At 44.2% G+C, this 20,259-nt stretch overlaps 1 protein-coding gene across 1 annotated transcript in view; it reads right to left on the reverse strand.

The window, feature by feature from the left end:
- Positions 1-15,902, reverse strand: part of LOC308463843 (glyoxylate/hydroxypyruvate reductase B-like) — a 32,255-nt gene extending 16,353 nt beyond the window's left edge. Inside the window, 1 exon segment of the mRNA XM_080982636.1 lies at positions 15,877-15,902. The gene's annotated coding sequence lies outside the window, so the exon portion shown is untranslated.
- Between the last annotated feature and the right edge of the window lie 4,357 nt (positions 15,903-20,259).

Here is a 20,259-nt window from a genome sequence, read left to right on the forward strand (position 1 = left end):
AAAAAAGGCTTGAAGATCAGGGTTACAATCAAGCTTGTTAATGCAAACTAAATAGGCATATCTGTATGCATTTTATTGATTTCCCTTGCCAAGTTTGCATGGAGACTATGAAGGCTACGTGTATAGAATTTTCCTGGGTTTGGGCACAAAATATGTGCAGCCCAAGAGAAGAAGTGGGAGGGCGAAACTCTCCTTCCCCGTGTCCCAAATTTCCCTCCAATTGTGGCTTTCTATCACTCCCCCCTAGCAATGCGAAAGTAAAATATTCATGTAGCACCATTATTCTAATGGCTCTTCCGATTATGGATGCCGCAACCAGCTCACAAGCCATCAGAGGAGCCCCCAAGTTGTCTGCTCCATTTCTTAGTTTAGCTTTATGACTATTGCCATGGGTTGGCATTAAATCCTAACTAGTCAGCAACGCATTCTCGATCAGAATTTGTCAAGCAACAACAGGAGGCTGGCTGGAGGTAAATATATGCATAAATATAAATGCAAGCACTGTCCAAATCTGGGATGGAAGTAATATGAATAGGAAAGGTTTTTTTAAAGGGGGCATATGCTTATTGCTTTTGATTCTAGATGCAAGAAAGTGCAGCCATGGTTTTACGGACTGCAGGATGGTCTACACATACAGCAGAGAGGAAGTGTGGTGTAGTGGTTATAGCAGCCTTCCCTCTCCTGGTGTCCTGCCTCGTACCCAACAAATGCAGATAGAGGCTCTTACATGTAAGTAAGTAAGAGATATTTATTCAGGCAAGCAATGGTACAGGCTTGGCAGCAGATGCGGAGTTCAGGACTCATGGTTCAGGAACCAGGCAAGACATTCAGAACTGGATGTAAGCAGTGAAGACTAACTCTTTAATAAGGATGATGTGGTGCAGGTCTCTGCATCTGAAGAGACTGCAATGTGGGAGAGACTGACAGAGAGTAGAGTTTTGGATTCGGTAAGCTAACCTTGTCATGGTGTAGCACCCTGCTTGTGGTTAACGCTTAGCTGGAATGAAATATTCAACGCAGCAATAGAGAAATTAAAATAATAATTTATTTGTCAGACAAATAAATGAGAGACACAGTGGTATATGGTTACCAAAGCTCTGCCCACTCCAGCCCTGATGGCCAGCACTTATATTTCCTCAGCCCAGCCCCCTTGCTCCTCCTTTGGCTGCCTCTGTCCAATCAGCCTGGTTGAAATTCCTATTGGCTGTTTGCTAGAACCAATCATAAAAGATACACCCATTTCCTATTACCTTTTATGGGAGACAAAGAGCTATATTTCCTTCTATCCATAAATGGCAGACAAGTAGCCATATATCTTGCATTTGCCTCGACCAGGCACCTTAATTATCAGATCATCTTTGCCCTATTGCCCTATTCACTCCAAAACAGATGGCTAATTAAATTTTATCTTAAACAGAGATCTTGGGTTCACCTTCTCACACACCATCAATGAAATAAGAATCTAACATAAGAATCTAACATTTCTTACTTTCTAAATCCTTTGCATAATTACATTTAAGCCAATATATTTCATACATAACATATATAGATTTTTAGAAGAAAAGGCCTTTTCAAAGTAAAAACAGTTTCCAAAAGCAACCCCTTTCAAGCCAGCTGCTGTTCCCATTAGCTCTTGCCCTTTAACCTTAGGAAGATGTGACTCGAGTCTTCTGTTAAACAATAAAACTTACTATTTACCAACTCTTAATTAGTGTTTTTTTGCAGCTTGATTGTATTCTGTAATTTGTATGGTCAGTGTGACCTTTTGCTCCCAGCCTGTAATTTCCTTTTACAACCCTGAGGCACTGCTATAGATCAGAGGGGCCCTGTTTAGGAAGATAAACATCTGCCAAAGCACCCAGCCAGCTGCTTTATGCCTGGCATAAAACATACAAACATTTGCAAATATATTTGTTAAGCTCATTTTAAAATGCAGACCTTGATCTGATGCCTCAATGGGATGCTGGTTGCCTCCTTGGAGGAGACCTTAGGTGCGAGCAGTGGAGTTTGATTGTCTCTTAGAGTCTTTAAGCTGTTCCGTGCCATCTCCCTTCAACCTATATATTTGTAAATAAATGCAGATATGACATTTGCACCTACTGATTTCTTTCCAACAAGAAACCAAACCTGGGTAAGCTATGCTCCTAAAATTCCTGGCTGCTTGGCAAAGTGAGGGTGGGCACAACAATATTGTATCTTATCAAAGGAACCCTCTCTTCTACAGCCAGGCTAGGGAGTTGCTCTTCAATCACAACTCCCATCATTCCTGACCACTGGCAGTGTTGACTGAGGTTGATGGGAGATGGAGGGAGGGTCACAATTTCTCCAGCCCTACTCTATAATTTGGCAGCACTTGGATATTTTTCCAGCCCAGTTGTTTCCTTTCCTTTAATCTTTTTCCTTTCCTTTCCCTTTCTTTCTTTCTTTCTTTCTTTCTTTCTTTCTTTCTTTCTTTCTTTCTTTCTTTCTTTCTTTCACCTCATCTTTATTTTCTTCTTTTTCCTGTGTTTGGGGCCTTTATTAAGGTCCAGAGATTGCATACTCCTGGGGGTGGTAGATGGTTGCTGGTTGATGGGTGAGAGAGGGGGGGAAATGTCTGTCTCCCAGGGTGAGAGGCTGGGATGGCATGTATTACTCAGGGCAGATGCACTGAGATTAATGGCAGACCCTCCAAGTGTCCCTATTTTCCAGGGACGTCCCTGATTTAGAGAAGTCATCCTGGTTTCTGATTTGATCCTGGAATGTCCCACTTTTCCTTAGGCTGTCCCTATTTTCATTGGAGAAATGTTGGAGGGTATGGAGCTATCTGACCCCTAAGCCATTTCATTATGTTTTTATATGTGTTGGAAGCCACCCAGAGTGGCTGGGTCAACCCAGTAAGATGTGTGAGGTGTAGATAGTAAAGTTATCATTATAGAATGGAACGTCCCTATTTTCATTGGAGATATGTTGGAGGATATGTAATGCGCCTAAGTCATCCATGCATACTTATTACAAAAGGTTGACTCATGAGTATAGCTAGCACTGGGTGCAGTCTGGAGCCTCTGGCATATCAGCAGTTAAATACACGGGTAGCACACAAAGCATTCCTGGCAATCAAAATGGCCGCAGAGAGCTTCAGTGGCAAAGCTGAGAAGGCGCCAGAGCACCAAGAGAGCAAAGCAGCTGTAACTTCTAGGGCAAGCTGAGAGCTGATGGAAAGAGAAAGATAGCTGGCAGGGGAGAAATGATACAACAGCTCAAAAGAAGAAGGGGGAGACGCAGACAGATCTCCTCCCAACACAATGAGCTCCTTAGAGGCAGCAATCAAAGCTAATAGTTCTATTAACAAAACAACAAAAGGCCCCAGCAAATTTGCTCTCTTCGGTTTTCAGGACAGTTGCAGAGTGCAGTGGCATTAGGAAGATGTTATCCCGAAATTGCTTCCCTGCTGTCAAAGTAGAAAGGAAGCCAGGTGCAGTCATTGTTGGCAGTGAAATCTGGAAGCTCAGGCTCAGCAAAAGGATCACGGCAGTCCTACTCCTTTGTCAATTTTTTTTAAGCCGCCACATTCTTCTGCCGGCGCTTGTGCTATCCCGAGGAAGGGCTTGTCACTCAACTCAGGTACAGTGGTACCTCGGGTTAAGTACTTAATTCGTTCCGGAGGTCCGTTCTTAACCTGAAACTGTTCTTAACCTGAAGCACCACTTTAGCTAATGGGGCCTCCTGCTGCCGCCGCACTGCTGGGGCATGATTTCTGTTCTCATCCTGAAGCAAAGTTCTTAACCTGAGGTACAATTTCTGGATTAGTGGAGTCTGTAACCTGAAGCGTATGTAACCCGAGGTACCACTGTATAATGCACTGAAACACACTACAGTGGTACCTCAGATTATGAACTTAATTTGTTCCAGAGGTCCATTCTTAACCTGAAACCGTTCTTAACCTGAGGTGCGCTTTCGCTAATGGGGCCTCTTGCTGCCGCCGCACAATTTCCGTTCCCATCCTGGGGCAAAGTTCGCAACCCGAGTTACTACTTCCAGGTTAGCAGAGTTTGTAACCTGAAGTGCCTATAACCCGAGGTGTCTGTAATCCGAGGTACCACTGTATTCCACTGTTTATTCATTGGAGAAGAATTACCACTGTTTATTCATTGGAGAAGGAAACAGGTTGTCTTCTCTCAAGCAAGCACTTCTTCTTTTGGGGAAGTGTCCCCAGCACTCCAACAATTAAAATGTACTGTAGACGAGAAAATGCAATTCCATTCCTCAGAGGACAGGGACCCTGAGCTGCCTGGGAGGTGGGGATATTGCCTGGCAGGACGAGTGCAGAACAATCAAACCATTGCTTGAAACCATTGCTAAGAGCAACATGTAAAGTTGGAGGGAGACAACAGTAATTCTAACTCCACACACAACCGCAGCCTTGCAATTTTTCTTAGCTCTCTTCGGGCATGGCCCCTTTATGTAAAAGCAACATGCAAGGCAGCACAGCGTAGTGGTTACAGTGTGGGAGGACCTGGGATACTCAAATCTCCACTTAGCCATGAAACTCCCTGGGCGACCTTGGGCTGCTCACTGTCTCTCAGCCTGAGCTACCTCATAGCATTGCTGTGAGGATAAAATCGGTCAACTCAGTTGCTCTTTTCTGCCTTGGATAAATTTGTCATGATATTCAGACTGGGCTGAAAGTGGCATCTTTTCACCTGAACAGCTCCTCTTCAAAACACATACGTTGGCACTCCAGTAAGCATCCACCTACTGATTCCATTACACTGACATTCCTCTATCTGTCAGCAAAAAGCGATTTGTAGAGAAATGCAAAAGCAGCTCAAGGTTGGCTAGGCTGATGAAATTCAGCCAACAATCACAAGATTATGAACATTTTTATTTTTATTATTGCTGTGTGTGCCGAAAGATCTTTATGAACTTGTGCTAGTTCCCCCAGCACTTCTTTTTAAGCATGCTGACTGATTTTCAATAAAAGCAAAATTCATCAGCGATAGCAATAGCCCTTCAATTATCCTAATACGCTCATTCCAGGTGAGACACTAAATACAGAAACCTATCGATCAAGACACGGCTTTGTGGGAGCAGCTGCTTCTTGACGAAGTCAGCACTTTAGCCAACGTGATGAGCTGTAAGCCAGTTCTCCCAGTTGAAAACAACCACACTCAGCCAGCTTGCAGTTCCTAGCACTGTTGTTTAACTGGACTGTAGAACCAGCCTGCAGAGAGCCAATAGAAAAAGTGAATAATGAGGCATTCTACAGGCTTTTATATTTGGTACACAGCAGAGGAATGTCAGAAGGAAGCCTGGATTCCCATACTCTATTTCACCCATGCAGACCTGGCATCAGGGTTGAGGTGGCCTTGAACAAGGATCCCTCTGCAGACCCTCAGAGGGTCCCCTTTGCAACTCCTCCACACCTGCTGGGTTGGCTATCCAGCCCCTTCCCCCTGGTCCTCCCTGGCCAGCCCCCCACCCCACCCTGATCACAGCGTCTCCTAGGCTGGTGATTCAGGCACACCAAGGTGTATAATCTCTCAGGCCAGTGATCCAGTCCTGATGCCCTGAGCTTACAAAATGATAGGGGAAGAGCTGGCGGCAGGCCAGAGCGGTCTTGGAGTGGTCTGGGCAGGTCTGCAACAGCCACCACCCTCTTTTCTTTTCCAGAATGTAGGGTTGCCATATTTTGAAGATCAAAAAAGAGGACTCATTTGCAGACTTCTGCTTTTAACTATGGATCGCTATGGCGACTCTCATTTTACATACCCATGAAAAAGAGGACGTGTCCTGGGAAAAGAGGACATTGTCTCAACCAGCAGCCTCTGATGTAATGTTGCTATGTTGGGGCAGGCCCAAAGGCATTTTGGGGAGGGTGAAGATGGCAGCTACTGTGGAGCCACTTGATGCAGACCCTCCAAGTGTCCCTATTTTCTAGGGACAGTCCCTGATTTAGAGAAGCCATCCTGATTTCTAATTTGATGCCGGAATTTCCTGCTTTTCCTTAGGATGTCCCTATTTTCACTGGAGAAATGTTGGAGGGTATGGAGCTATCTGACCCCTAAGCCATTTGAAGGCAACCTGTATAGGGAAGTTTTTTAAATGTTTAATGTTTTATTACATTTTTTTATATGTTGGAAGCTGCCAAGAGTGGCGGGAGCAACCCAGTCAGATGGGTGGGGTATAAATAATAAAATTAGTACTATGGAATGAGACGTCCCTATTTTCACTGGAGAAATGTTGGAGGGTATGGAGCTATCTGACCCCTAAGCCATTTGAAGGCAACCCTGTATAGGGAAGTTTCTTAAATGTTTAATGTTTTATTATTATTTTTATATGTTGGAAGCTTCCAAGAGTGGCGGGAGCAACCCAGTCAGATGGTCTTGGTCCGGGCAGGTCTACTCTAATCATTATTATTGGGTGGTATTCAACCACACTTTTGCAAGCAAATTTCTCCCCTTTCTTCCCCCTACAAAATCTCCCGATCCCCTCTAGGTAGTACATAGTGGAAGGAGGGAGAGAGAGAGAGATCATTCTGTTGTGCAAAGATAATTTTTTTGTCCTGACAGAATTACCTACTTAGGGCTACATTGAATACAACTTAATATTATCAGTATTTTTAGTATTATTTCTTTCATGACCTGCCTTATTCCTTAAGTTCTCAAGGCGACTTACACAGTAAACTTTTTTAAAAAATACTACAATGATAACTAAAAGTGTTCCCACTAAATGTTCTACCAAGCATATCTGCCACCTTAACATTACAGTGGTGCCTCGCAAGACGAAATTAATTCGTTCTGCGAGTTTTGTCGTCTTGCGATTTTTTTTGTCTTGTGAAGCACGGTGTTGGGAAAGTTTTGGAAAAGCTTCAAAAATCACCAAAGTCTTTAAAAACCTCAAAAAAGGCTACCACACCGCGTTCTATGAGTTGCTCCTCAAAGTCAAGTCGCAACTGTATTAACGGTGTTAAGAAAAAGGAAACAAACTTGCAAGACATTTCCGTCTTGTGAAGCAAGCCCATAGGGAAAATCGTCTTGCGAAGCAGCTCAAAAAACAAAAAACCCTTTCGTCTAGCGAGTTTTTTGTCTTGCGAGGCATTCGTCTTGCGAGGTACCACTGTATTGTAAGCAATCACTATAAAATACCAAGCAGCTAAAAACTATCGACTGAGCAAGCAAAAGACAGGGAACAGTGTTCAAATGCTTGTGTATAAAAGAAAAATATCTTAGCCTGGCATTGGAAAGGCAATAGATGAGTCCAGGCACACCTCCTTGGCGAGGGTGTCCCAAAGATGGGGAACCACTACAGAAAAGGCCCTTTTAAGAGGAGCTTGATTCCACTGACTGAAAATGTGTCCTATAAGCACTCAAGGAATAATATATTTTCTTGCCTCATGCAAAGTGAAAGATGAAGGGAACATTTTGCTCCACAAGGCTGGAAAAAGAAAACCCTGTTATTGCAACTGTACTAAACCTCAATAGACAATTTGAATTGGCCCTCAAACTAATTCATTCTTTTTGTAATGGTGATGAATTGTCTCACCAGCAGCGTTCAAGGGCTGCTCAGAATGGGTTGCCATCATTACAAAGATTTGAGAGTATCTGGCTATCTATCTCATTCGAAAATGGATGGATAGATAGATAGATATCATATATTTGGGGTGTCTGTCTAATGTCTTTCATTTCTTGCTGATAACTACAGAAAGGTCTAGACACAGAGATTCAGTAATTCTTCAGATCTGAGAACAGGCTTGGGCCTTTCAGCAGAGACAATGGCTACATAAACGCCATACATTTAGAGTACACACACCCCTGAATCCTAGGAACTGTAATTTATTTCTCACAAAGCTACAGCTCCTATCAATGTTCACAAACTACAATTCCTGGGATTCTTAGGTTGGGGGGGAATTAAAATGTGCTTTGAATGTATGTATTCAGCCTACCTGAACATTCCAGTGGAGAAAGAATTAAAGCACCTATTGCTTCATCTATTGGTTCTAAATGCATAGTTGGCCATAAAGCCTTTTGAAATGTTGGGGTGTTTGGTTGTCCTGGGGAACCTCAGACCTTGGGGACAAATGAGGACCACCAAACCCAGACCCCACCCCAAGTGTCCCTATTTTCTAGGGAGAGTCCTGGATTTACAGAAGCCATCACGGTTTTGATTTGATCCCAGAATGTCACACTTTTCCTTAGGATGTCTCTGTTTTCATCAGAGGGTATGGCCCCTGAGCCTTCTGAAGGCAGCCCTGCATAGGGAATTTTTTAAAAAAAATATTCAATGTTTTATTATGTTTTTATTTATGTTGGAAGCCGCCCAGAGCTGCTGGGGCAAAATAATAACATCATTACTACTACTACTACTACTACTACTACTATTATTATTAAATTGTTGTTGTTGTTTAGTCGTTTAGTCGTGTCCGACTCTTCGTGACCCCATGGACCAGAGCATGCCAGGCACGTTGGAGCTGCCGTACGTTTGGAGAAGATTGGAAAATGTTTATTAAATATATGGAAAATAATTGTGTATAGCTGAAAACACTGGCAGCATTAAGATAAATTCAAAAGTATAAATAAGTTTTGATGGATGTCATAATGGAAAACTGATTGGTACAGGTTTTGTAAAATGTGCAGAGATATAAGATATGTAAAATGAACCATGGAAAGAGAAGAAGGGAAGTCATTGATATCTTAAGTATGTAAAACGTTTATCTGAAATGGTAAAACAGAAAATTTAATTATTATTTTTTAAACAAACAAACAAACAAACAAACAAAGATGACTTGGATGGGCCAAATATTGAGAGACAGGATGAGAGGGCTGAAGCAGCCTCAGGGCAGAGGACAAAGCAATGCTGTTGGAGGCAGGGAAGACTCTGGGCATGGAAACAAGGGGTGGGGTGATAGCAGAGAAAAAAGGAGAAGGAGTGAAAACAAGGTGGGTAGCCTTACCTCAGAGGAGGAGGCAGGCATTGAAATGCTCCCTTCATCCTTCACTTTGCACTGGGCAAGAAAATACAACCTACAGCCCTCTCCAGAACATCACCTGCTACTGGGTGAGGGTTCCTTCCTCCTGCCGGACAGAATTCCAGGGGAGAAGGCAAAGAAGTGAGGTGAAGTTCGTTTACTGCCCAATCCTTTACCTCTCCGAAGGTTCCTGTTGTCACAAATTACATCTGGCTGCTAGTGAGTTACTATAGATTGAACTGCTAAGAGCCGGAGGTTTATTTAATCCTGGTTTTATTCACTGAAAAGTGCAAAATATAAAGATGTCAGGGGGACATGGTAAATATCCCAGGAGGCTGCATTATAATTGCATCAACAATGGAAAATCAATAGCATGGCAGAGAAATAGAAAAGCCTGTGCCAAAAGGGAGGGATTGATAGTTGGCATCCAAGAGCAGATATTATCAATGAATAATTACAGCAAATTCATCACTAAAATTACAGGAAATGGGGAATGTCATCTATCGCGTCAGGGCGCTTAATTAATAGAACACTTCAGTGCAGATTACCCCGTACTGTCAACTATTGATTACCTGGTGTTAAGACATAACCCAGGAGTAATAATATTCTGTAATGAATGGGTGTAGCAATGCTATCTCAAGTACAAATGTCTTTATTATAATCTATTAGAACTCATTTGGGGGGAAGAGAATGATTTATATTTACTTTTCAATTTTGATTAGTGAGACAGCAAGGAACTGCCAAAAATGAGGAGGAGTGGGGGAGAATGCAAAGCTAGCATTGTAGTGCAGCCAGGAAAATTGTAGCTCTGTTCAGAAGCAATCTCAAGTGTTTCCTTAGCATATGAAGGAGTAATACGCCTGCAGCAATTAGTCACACCCCCTATGTCATGTGTTTAAACTAGCCCCACCCTAGGTATCTGCACATATAGCTGCACACATGGAGGCTCCATCCTGCCAGTTCACTCGGATGCCAGTATGTTGGGCTGGCTGGCTCACAAGATATCAGGGTCATGGCTATTGAGAACACATGAATGACATTTCTGAACAGGGTTTTTGGCACTGACCATTCCTGCTATAGTGCTTGTGTCATATACAGTGGTACCTCGGATTAAGAACTGAATTCGTTTCGGAGGTCCGTTCCTAACCTGAAACAGTTCTTAACCTGAAGCACCACTTTAGCTAATGGGGCCTCCTGCTGCCGCTGCACCGCCGGAGCACGATTTCTGTTCTCATCCTGAAGCAAAGTTCTTAACCTGAGGTACTATTTCTGGGTTAGCGGAGTCTGTAACCTGAAGCGTATGTAACCTGAAGTGTCTGTAACCCAAGGTACCACTGTACAGTACATCCAGTGGCGAAGCTGCTACCAGGGGCGGAGAGCAGGCGGGGGCGTGGCTGGTGCCCTGGGGGGAGCATGACATGCGCCCCGAGGGGCATGGTATGCATCCTGGGGCATGGCACGCTACCCGCAGGGGCATGGTGCACATTTGAGGGAGCGCGATGCACTGCCCGCAAAGGCGTGGTGCCCAGCACCCAGGGGAGTGCGTGGCGCATGTCAGGGGGGCCGCCACGATGGCACCCTACCGGAATAGTGGTGCCGGGGGCGGGCCGCTCCCTCTGCACTCCCGTTCCTCCACCAGTGAGTACATCTGATCTTTGAATTGAAACATTGCAGGCAAACTCATTACACAAGTGTGGTTGGGACTCTGTGCATAAGGCAGGGGGCAGTTCCAGGCTTCACCACCACCTTGTATACATTGCAGTGCATATCTGCAAGGTGCCTAGGTGCAAACGCTTTCACACTTGTAGGCACCTCTCTTTGTGATGAGGGGCCCTGCCTCATCATACATGTTATGCCTGTAGTGCATAAGCATGTTGCACACATGCATCAGAAGGCCCCATAGCAAGGACTGTCGCTACAATGCCAATCCCTACATCAGTGTCGGGATTACTGCAATCATAGAATGGCCAGAAATAGGTGGCGTTTTTAATTTGAATGTTCATGTTTTTGATCCTTGCAAAGACGCTGCCCCTTTCTCTTTTGTTGGAAACTTAACCTGCCTTGTTCAGGTGGTCTGTCTTTAATGATGCCTTTGCATTGCGCACGTATTAGGCCCACACAATTAACACTGCCCCAAACTTTACATATGTCAAACTCCAGCTTTCCTTGGAAATTTGCCCTTCTCTTAATTGTCCAATGCAGTTTTTGACCCAAAGCTTGTATGTTACGGTAAGTGAGGCTATCATATTGCATACGCATATTGCATATGAAAATAGCATTTAAAAATGCATTGCTCGTGCAATTTTCAAATTGTAAACTGATGAGGAAATGTGGTGAACTAGATTTTGGATTAGAAAAATGAGAAACTGATAGAAACTCAAACTGACAGTGTCAAGACATTTGTCCCCTGCCTTCTGAGATTATTCCTTCTGCGTTCTTCCCTCCACCCCCTTGAAACTTATCTCCTTTATTTCCATTTCAAGTTAAAAACAGAAACATAGGCTGCTGGCAATCAGAACAAATAAGCTCCCTCAGGAATAATTAAGCATGCCTCAGATATCTCAAAGCACCTTCTCTTATTATTTCTGAACTTTTAGCTCCAAAATGCCCTTTCCAAAATCCATTGCTTTCTTAAAGAGAATGCACTGAGTTCTTTCTTATCTTTATTGGCATGATCAAAGCGAGGGGACGGCAACACGGCTCCTCCCCATTTGGAGGAAACCTGCCATCCAACAGTGATGGAATGACTCTACTGATAGGGTCTGGAGTGCAATGAAACAGATGCTCTCTCTTGTACCTTTCCACACATTTCCGTCAGGGAAGGACTCTTGCCTTAGCAGTAGGGAGTGCATATTTTGCATGCAAAATATCTTCAGTTTCTAGCATCTCCCAGTAGGGCTGAAGAAGACTTCTGTCTGAAAACCTGGGGAGTTTCTGCCAGCCAGTTAATGCAGCTACTAGAGGTTGTTAACCCTCAGACCCTCCAAGTGTCCCTATTTTCCAGGGACAATCCCAGACTGACAGAAGCCATCCAAGTTTCTGATTTGTCCCCAGAATGTCCCTATTTCCTCAGGTAGCCCCTATTTTCATCAGACAAATGTTGCAGGGTATGGTAGGACGTCCCTATTTTTATTGGAGAAATGTTGGAGGTTATGGAGTTATCTGCCTCCCAAGACATCTAAAGGCAGTGCTGTATGGGGAAGTTTTTAAATGTTTAATTATGTTTTTTTTATATGTGGGAAGTCACCCAGAGTGGCTGGGGCAACCCAGTCAGATGGGTGGGGTATAAATAGTCTCATGATGATGATCAAATAAAGGTAAAGGGACCCCTGACCATTAGGTCCAGTCGTGGCCGACTCTGGGGTTGCGGCGCTCATCTCGCTTTATTGGCCGAGGGAGCCGGCGTACAGCTTCCAGGTCATGTGGCCAGCATGACTAAGCCACTTCTGGTGAACCAGAGCAGCGCACGGAAACGCTGTTTACCTTCCCGCCGGAGCGGTACCTATTTATCTACTTGCACTTTGACGTGCTTTCAAACTGCTAGGTTGGCAGGAGATGATCAAATAGGATGTCCCTATTTTCACCAGAGAAATGTTGGAGGGTATGAGCCCTCCGCCCAGAGGCCTAATCTGACTTCCCAAGCAATTTTTTCTGGCCCACTAAAATCCACTGATTTTGGTGGTGGCAAGGAAGTGGGGAATTAAACTACATGCAGCACTGGGGCTGGTGGAGAAATGTAAACATCTCAACAGAGCACAGCACCCTAATGCAGATGCAATTCACCCTCACTCTGAGATGGAGGCAATAACCTCTCTCCTCAGCTGATCTGTAAAGATGGGGGGGTCTTCTCTGTGCCTGTGGGAGTGTTGGGAAGGCTACACCCACTTTTGGCCACATCCACCTCTGACATGTGGGGCCTTAGATGATTAGCCAAGGGTGATCTGGTGTCCACATTGCTGCAGTAGTGGTCAGTGACTTACCACTTCCTGTGGCTGCCGGATGGATGAGTAGGGGGTATTAGGTGCAGAGAAAACAAATCAGCATGTGCCTGTCAAAAAGCTCCCCCTTCTTCACTTCACAGTCAATTTAGAGAAAGAGGGCTCAGCCTCCCTTTCCCTCCCCAGTGACCATGGCTGGGATAAAGGATCTGGTCAACTCATTTTGCTGGCTGAACATTGTGACGTTAACATATGAGAGTGCTGGAGGTGAAATAGTTAAACAGGTGATCCAATCAGGACCCAGGGGGTGGAGTCAGAGGGACTATAAAACCAGCTCTGGGAGGGGCAAAGGGGGGAGATTGTTGGGAGTTGGGTGGTTGGTTGGAGTGGGAGTGAATTGGGATAGAGTTTGTGGGAAGGCTGAGTTAGTGTAACGAAATAAGCTGAGTCAGGAACAGTTAGGGGCTAGGAAGACAAGTAAATATCTGAGAGGTGGTTTAGTGAGTGAGAGCAGGTAGCGGAAGTTATAGATCTGGATAGGCACCCCATGAATGTAATTGACTGATACCGTTTATGAAACCACACGCTTGTTAAAGTGCAATAAATAAACAGAAGTTTATGTTCCAGTTTAACTCTGACTGGACTCAGTATTGTCCCAGGTAGGGCCTGGGTGGTAGTAGTGAGAAATAAAGTGGTGGCACAGGGATCAATAGATGGTGAAACGTCTGGGGACCCTGCGTGATCGCCACAAACATAAATAGATCGGTGTTGGTATCCAGCTCTGCTAACACAATCCAACCTCAATGCCACATCCAGAATAGGCAGATCCCAATTCAAGTGCCTCTTCTGGAATATGCAGATTCTGCCTACCTTGCAAGATTGTTGCAACCATTGTCAGCAGTTTATAGTAGATTTTGCCAACCTGATATCTTCCAGATGTTTGGGGGCTGCAACTCCCATAATTCCCAGATTGGGGGGCACAGTGGATGAGGAGAAGAGGGTAAACGTCCCATTTCACTAGTGGGCATGATTGCACTGGGTTTCTGCTAGCACAATGGTTTGGTTGAATACAGTCCCCGGAATTCCTTTCTGTCTTGCTTCTATATGTGCGGAGGGGTTATTGAGAGTGCTGAAGAAACCACAAAGCAGTTAAGGTTCCATCCATGACTGACTGAATTACCACAGACAGATTGAACTGCAGCATCTCCATTAACTTTCCTTCCTTCAAGCTGAGATTCTGTATCATTCAAAAGCTTCAACATCTTGTTTGAACTTTCTTGTGTAAGCAGTGTGTGGATCTCATGATAAATGAATGCTGTTTGGATTGATTAAGTTGACTGACTGCCAGATCTTAAGCTTGCTGATTTGAGATAAAAGAGAGGCACGGCACAAGGATCCAGAGCGTGTGTGAATGAGGAGGCAGGAGGAATACATACAGTACAGCTTTCATGTAGCACAAATTATCACATAGATTGTCTGAACCCTTTACTGGAACGGCCCACCTTGCCTACTAGGCAGTGGATTTGTTTGACAACATAACAATAACGCTTAGTGTTTAGACAGCTCTTCTGAGTTCTCAAAGCACTTCACATACGTTACCTTGTGCTGTCACCCTTACAACAACCCTGTAAGGTAGAGCAGTGTTATTATCACCTTAGTGCAGAAGTGGAGTGGCGGCCTAAGGCTCAGATAACAGCTTGTCACAGAGCATCTAGTGAGTTCACTGTAGAGGCATGATTTGAACCTCAATTGGTAGCTCTGTCTCTAACAGAGCAATCCAAGGCCCTGATCCACCATACTATAGGGGGTTTGGATGCACTGACCTCTGATGAACTCAACCAGGGGCAGGACTTCACCGCTGCAGAGGTCCCTGTTGTGCCCAAAAGCAACGGCAGTTAGAAGATACCACTAGCTGTATTCTCACCTCCGGTAGCCAGCAGAAACCCTCAAATGCGTTATTTCTGAGAGCAGGGAAGACCAGAGCTGAGATGGCCAAGGACCTACTCATGGGCATCAGAGGCATGGCCAGAGAACAGCATGCCAACATCAGAGCCTGCCTTGCCAAACAACAGAATGAAGCATCCTGATTCAGAAGGCACCATTATAAGAGGGCTGGTAGAAGCAGGAACTGATGTCTCAGCATAATGCAGAAAGGCTTTTAAAAGTTCAAACAGAGGGACTGCCATTTGAGCTCTGCACTAGACAGCAAAATGTATTGAGCAACCACTAGAGAATGCATGAGTAGAAGATCATTGTGATTTTGAGGAATTTTAGGTGGCATACGGGGATGCGTATGGCGCTATGGGTTAAACCACAGAGCCTAGGACTTGCTGATCAGAAGGTTGGCGGTTTGAATCCCCGCAATGGGGTGAGCTCCCATTGCTCGGTCCCTGCTCCTGCCAACCTAGCAGTTTGAAAGCACGTCAAAGTGCAAGTAGATAAATAGGTACCGCTCCGGCGGGAAGGTAAACAGCGTTTCTGTGCACTGCTCTGGCTCGCCAGAAGCGGCTTAGTGATGCTGGCCACATGACCCGGAAGCTGTACACCGGCTCCCTCGGCCAATAAAGCGAGATGAGCTCCACAACCCCAGAGTCGGTCACAACTGGACCTAATGGTCAGGGGTCTATTTACCTTTACCTAGGTGGCATACAGCAATGTTCCTCTCATGCCTAGAGATCCTGTGGGTCATGGGGCCTTTAATTCTGCTTTTCTATATTGTATTGTTATTATATACAATATTATTTTCTAAAAGTTTGTTGCAGGCTGAGATGGTGCAGCTCGGGAATTTTAATCTTCAAGATAAGCCCTTAGCAGGGTATCACAATCTGCTACAGATTATATGGATGGATTTAAGAGTTATCTGTGTTGGCTGCATGCCAGGCCCTAGGTAGTCCTTCACCCTTGCAAAAATGTATAGCCATTGTAAAGATCTCTGAAGTATAACCCAAATAATAACACAAAGAATAGATATAGAAAATGTTGTGTACCTACCAGCCCCAGCTTCAGAAGTGCATCCATTGTAGATCATGAGGTTTTCTGACAAACAGGAGGGATGTGGGCATAAATGTAATGTTCTGTAGCTTTATCTTAGCTATTTAATTTTTTAAAAATAGCTTTCATTCCATTGTGTTGTGCTCAAATCCAAAATTAACCTCTGTCCCTTGGTAGAACAAGTGGTTTCTCTGGGACGAGCCACTATGTGCATGGCCGTGCAAAAAAGTGTTTCACTTCTGAGCTCACATCCTTCAAATAGCACTGCACAGTAGCAATCCTGCTCACCCAGTGAGAGTTAAGAGGCAGGAATACAACTTTCATGTGGATGTTTTCAGTAGCAAAGCAAAAAGCGAATGGATTGGAGACTCTTAGAAGAAGGAATCGAGCCCACCAAGTATTTGTCATTTGTAGTGCCATCAACCATTCATGCCTGCATGCTCCCCCAATTGCATCTGATGTTCTATTTAGTTGAATTTCCTGGCTTTTTCCTATTAAAAAAATAATAATATAGGCTGCATATTTTTTCCTTAGCAACAAAGAGCAATGCTTTATTATGACAGTTTGAAAGAAAATTACATACCAGTAAAAGGTTTCCAAAAAGAGCACTTGTTTACTGTGGCAGCATTTGTATGTTGCAGAGAGAAATATGGAAGGGGGCTAGGGAGAGAATCTAAATAAAGCCTTGGCGGTTTGAGCGAAGCCATGATGATTATTCCACAAACATGCTATTGCGCGAGAATGGAAGCCAGGGAGGGAGATTGTATCTTCAGCCTAAATGACACTTTATGAAAGAGTTGGCACTGAATGGATTTCTGCTGAGGCTACAGCTTAAATTATAGCCCTCGTGAAAGTAAACAGATTACAGTTTATTGGGGGAAGGATTTGAATGATCCTCCCCAAAGGCCACATTTATTTTTTATTTATTTATTTTTAAAAAGGGGTCAGAACACTAAAAGTGATATCAAGAGAAGCAAAAATTGGTCGTTGATCTTGAAAGGAAGTGATTAGCTGAATGCAATTTTTTAAAATAAAAGAAATGTGTGTAATGTCTGCCCATTAAGGGGGTGGAGGCTCCAAAAGCAGCAGTACAGTAATATCTTCATTAGGCCCAATGAAAAAGAATCACATAAAGTTTTCAGTTTCCTTGGATCTATTCTTCAGATATTCTTGGAAAAGCTTCAGTCTGCAGTTTTATAGATGGAACAGAAGAGATGTCATTAAGGCTTAGAACCAAGTTACATTGTAGGTTGCCATTGTTTATACATGGGCTTTTAAAATAAAAATTGCAAGAGAGATCTTATCTGGATTGGAACAGCAGCACATGGGGGGTGGGCATTAACCCTTTCACTCAGTGCTTCAATTCATGCTCACACACCAAAGCTGCAATTTGCCCCAGGAGGGAAACTATCATTGGTAGAAATAACAGCTTCCATCCCAAAGCAAATTGCAGCTTTGAGAAACAATTTGTGATGTGGGTGGAAAGCATTATTTTTTATTAAAAACAAGAAGCAACTTCCCTGAGCCTCTGTGTGTGTGTGTGTGTGTGTGTGTGTGCGTGCATGCGTGCACACACACACACACTACTATGGGGTTCTGAGAGTTCTTGGAAAAGTCTCCTCACAGACCTACAATTCCCAGAATGGTTTAATGATAAATGCTTCATAAATCCCTCTTCTCCAACATCCCTAGGGCAAGTGCTATTTTTCTAGAAAAAAGAGGTGCCAGAACTCACCATAAACACCTTCCTTCTTCTCTAACAAAGGCAATGGTGTCTACCTGAGAGGTGCCAAAACTGAGTTCCAGTGAATTCCGGCTGAAAGAAAGCGCTGCCTAGGACAGAAGCTGAACTGCAGCCGAATGGGAACAGAGAACATGAATTAGAATGGAAATCCATACCTTCTTACATCCTTAGAAGGACCACTTTTTATTGGTGCCCTGACATGCTTGGAAAAGGGTTACTTTGCACTTCAATGGCTGGTCTCAAAACAAATGTAGATTATTATTAATAATATTATTAAATTATTGGATTTCTTCACCGTTATCTCTCATTTCTGTGCACAAAGGCCTGGCCTCCACAACCTGGAAACATCTATTTATTGTGGATGAACTCCTTCCTTTCTTGTGACTTGGAGGCTGCAGAGACCAGTGCGTACGAGCAAATGGGGAACTGTCCCACCATTCTCAGTCTGCCCTCAGCCAACCACCAGCTGCCTGTCAGGCTTCCTACTTACAGCCAGTCCAAGAGGTGGCACAGCCTCTCAGCTTCCTCCTCCTCCTCCTCCTCCTCCTCCTCAGTTTCAGCACTGCACTTGCAGAAAGGGTAATGAGGAGAAAACTAGAATTAGTTTGCCTATCATTGACTCTGGCTGCACCTAATGTTTGGGCTCCTTGCCTTCCATGCAAGGAAGTCACAATGAGCCCCATTCACCACTGCTCAGAGGGCAATGTTAAGGTTCACACAAATAAGTGAAAATATTGCCAGGCAATCCTTTTGTTCTGAATGTGGGGTATAGGGAGGAGCAGAATGAGAAAATGCATTGCAGGGCCATACATTAACGTTTCCAGAGGCCCCTGGAGAGACTTTCTGAACAAGCGTGTTCACCTACGAACTGCCAAGGAGTGAGCTTTTCCAGGCCCTTACATCTTAATTGGCTAACAATATAGCACAAGAGAAGCAGGTCAGAGAGACAGAGTGATTTGTCAAGCTTATTACTAACGCTGGGCAAGTTTTCGTGTGCAGCCCTCTTGGGGAGCCAGCATGTTCTGTGCCGAGAGAGGGGGAGCGAGAGAAGGAGAGAAGGAATGGATCTGGGCAGCAAATCTAAAGATAAATGACTCGTGAACAAGCAGGCAGCTGAGATCTTTGCCTGTGCATTGCCAAGAAAAGTTGAGATAAATAATGCGATGTGCATCCTTCAGGAGAAAATGAAGGAAACGAAAAGAGACACGGGTGCAGCTCACAGCATGATGCGGCAAAAGGGAGATTTCGAAGCATGTCAAACCATTAGCCACGGGATAAGCTGAAATCAAAGCAATTATGTTCCCAGGAATAGGAAGTGGTCATTACGTCTCACTTGCTATTCAGTACAGTCCAAGTGGAGAATTGTGTCTGGCTTTCGTCACCTTATTCAAGATGATGGGATGACTCTCCCAGGCATCTGCAAAGAGACAATGCGTCAGTCTCAGCATTAGCAACAGTCAGTGCAATGAGGTCAAAGCTCAACTTGGAAGCCCTGCATCAGTGCTGGGTTACTCAAGAGGCAGACTGAGCACATGCTTGAGACAGCAGCAAAGCAGGGGCACCCCAAAATGAGATTTTTTAAAAGGAATTTGAGCCAACTGTGATGTCACTGAGTTTCCTCAAGGAGAAAGAAGCAGTGATTGACTGTGCTCTCAGCAATGGCATCATAACCGCACTGGAAGAGGTTAAAGTTTTGAACACTGGAGAAGAGGGAAGATTTGAACTCTTAAGGCTGCACAAGATTCAATCCTAGGTCCAAACCTTAGCATCTCTTGGCAGATTTGGGAAAGGGTTCTGACCGGTGCTTTCCTTCTAGAAAAAGAGGTGTCGGTACTCACCATGATGTTGTTGCAGTAAGTGTCACACTTTTTAACAACAACAGAAAGAGGTGCTGGTACTGCGCAGCCTTGAGTACACTCTGGTACTGGTTCTGACTGCAAACCTGGAGAACCTCTGCCAGCCAGAAAGTGTAGGGTCAGAGATGGACAGGATCCGTAATTTCTAGGTGATTCGAAGTAAATCACCAAGGGCTTCTGATTTCTAATCATTAAACAAGAACAAAACAAAAAACCCTGGAGGGTACTCGGGAGTGGATTTTTGTGTAGAAGCACTGTGAGCTTAGTTCAGTTATGGTACTTAAAACAACTGAACAGATGAACAAGACCCTGCTATAGGGCCATGGTTTTAATCATATGACACTGATGTTGTGTGTTTTAAGATCTGAGCAGGACGAGCGTACACCCATATACAGCCTACATCTTCAGCGCCTGCATGGGCTGGGTGTTGGGAGCACCTTCTCTGACCTTCCGATCACAGGAACGCAGGAACATCAGAGCAGCATTCCCAAGGAATAGGTCCTATTGTGAGCACCTCAAAAGCAGCAGAGTAACGGAAACAAATCTGTGGAGGTTTTGTTGCACACCTAATTTATTTCTACTGATTAAACAAATAAAAGAACATAACAAACATGTATGAGAGATACAGCTCTCTCATACTGTCATCTTGTCTCTAGACAGATCAAAGAAAAACAGGCACAGTGCTAGGGACAGAAGTCTGGAAGAGTAGTTCCGCCCCCTCCTTTCTCACAGACAGAAAGTAAAACAAACATGATCTGGTGATCTTTGCAATGGGAGGGATGA

This window comes from Podarcis pityusensis, assembly GCF_964106645.2.
Source record: "Podarcis pityusensis genome assembly, chromosome: 15".
Lineage (NCBI taxonomy): Eukaryota > Metazoa > Chordata > Lepidosauria > Squamata > Lacertidae > Podarcis > Podarcis pityusensis.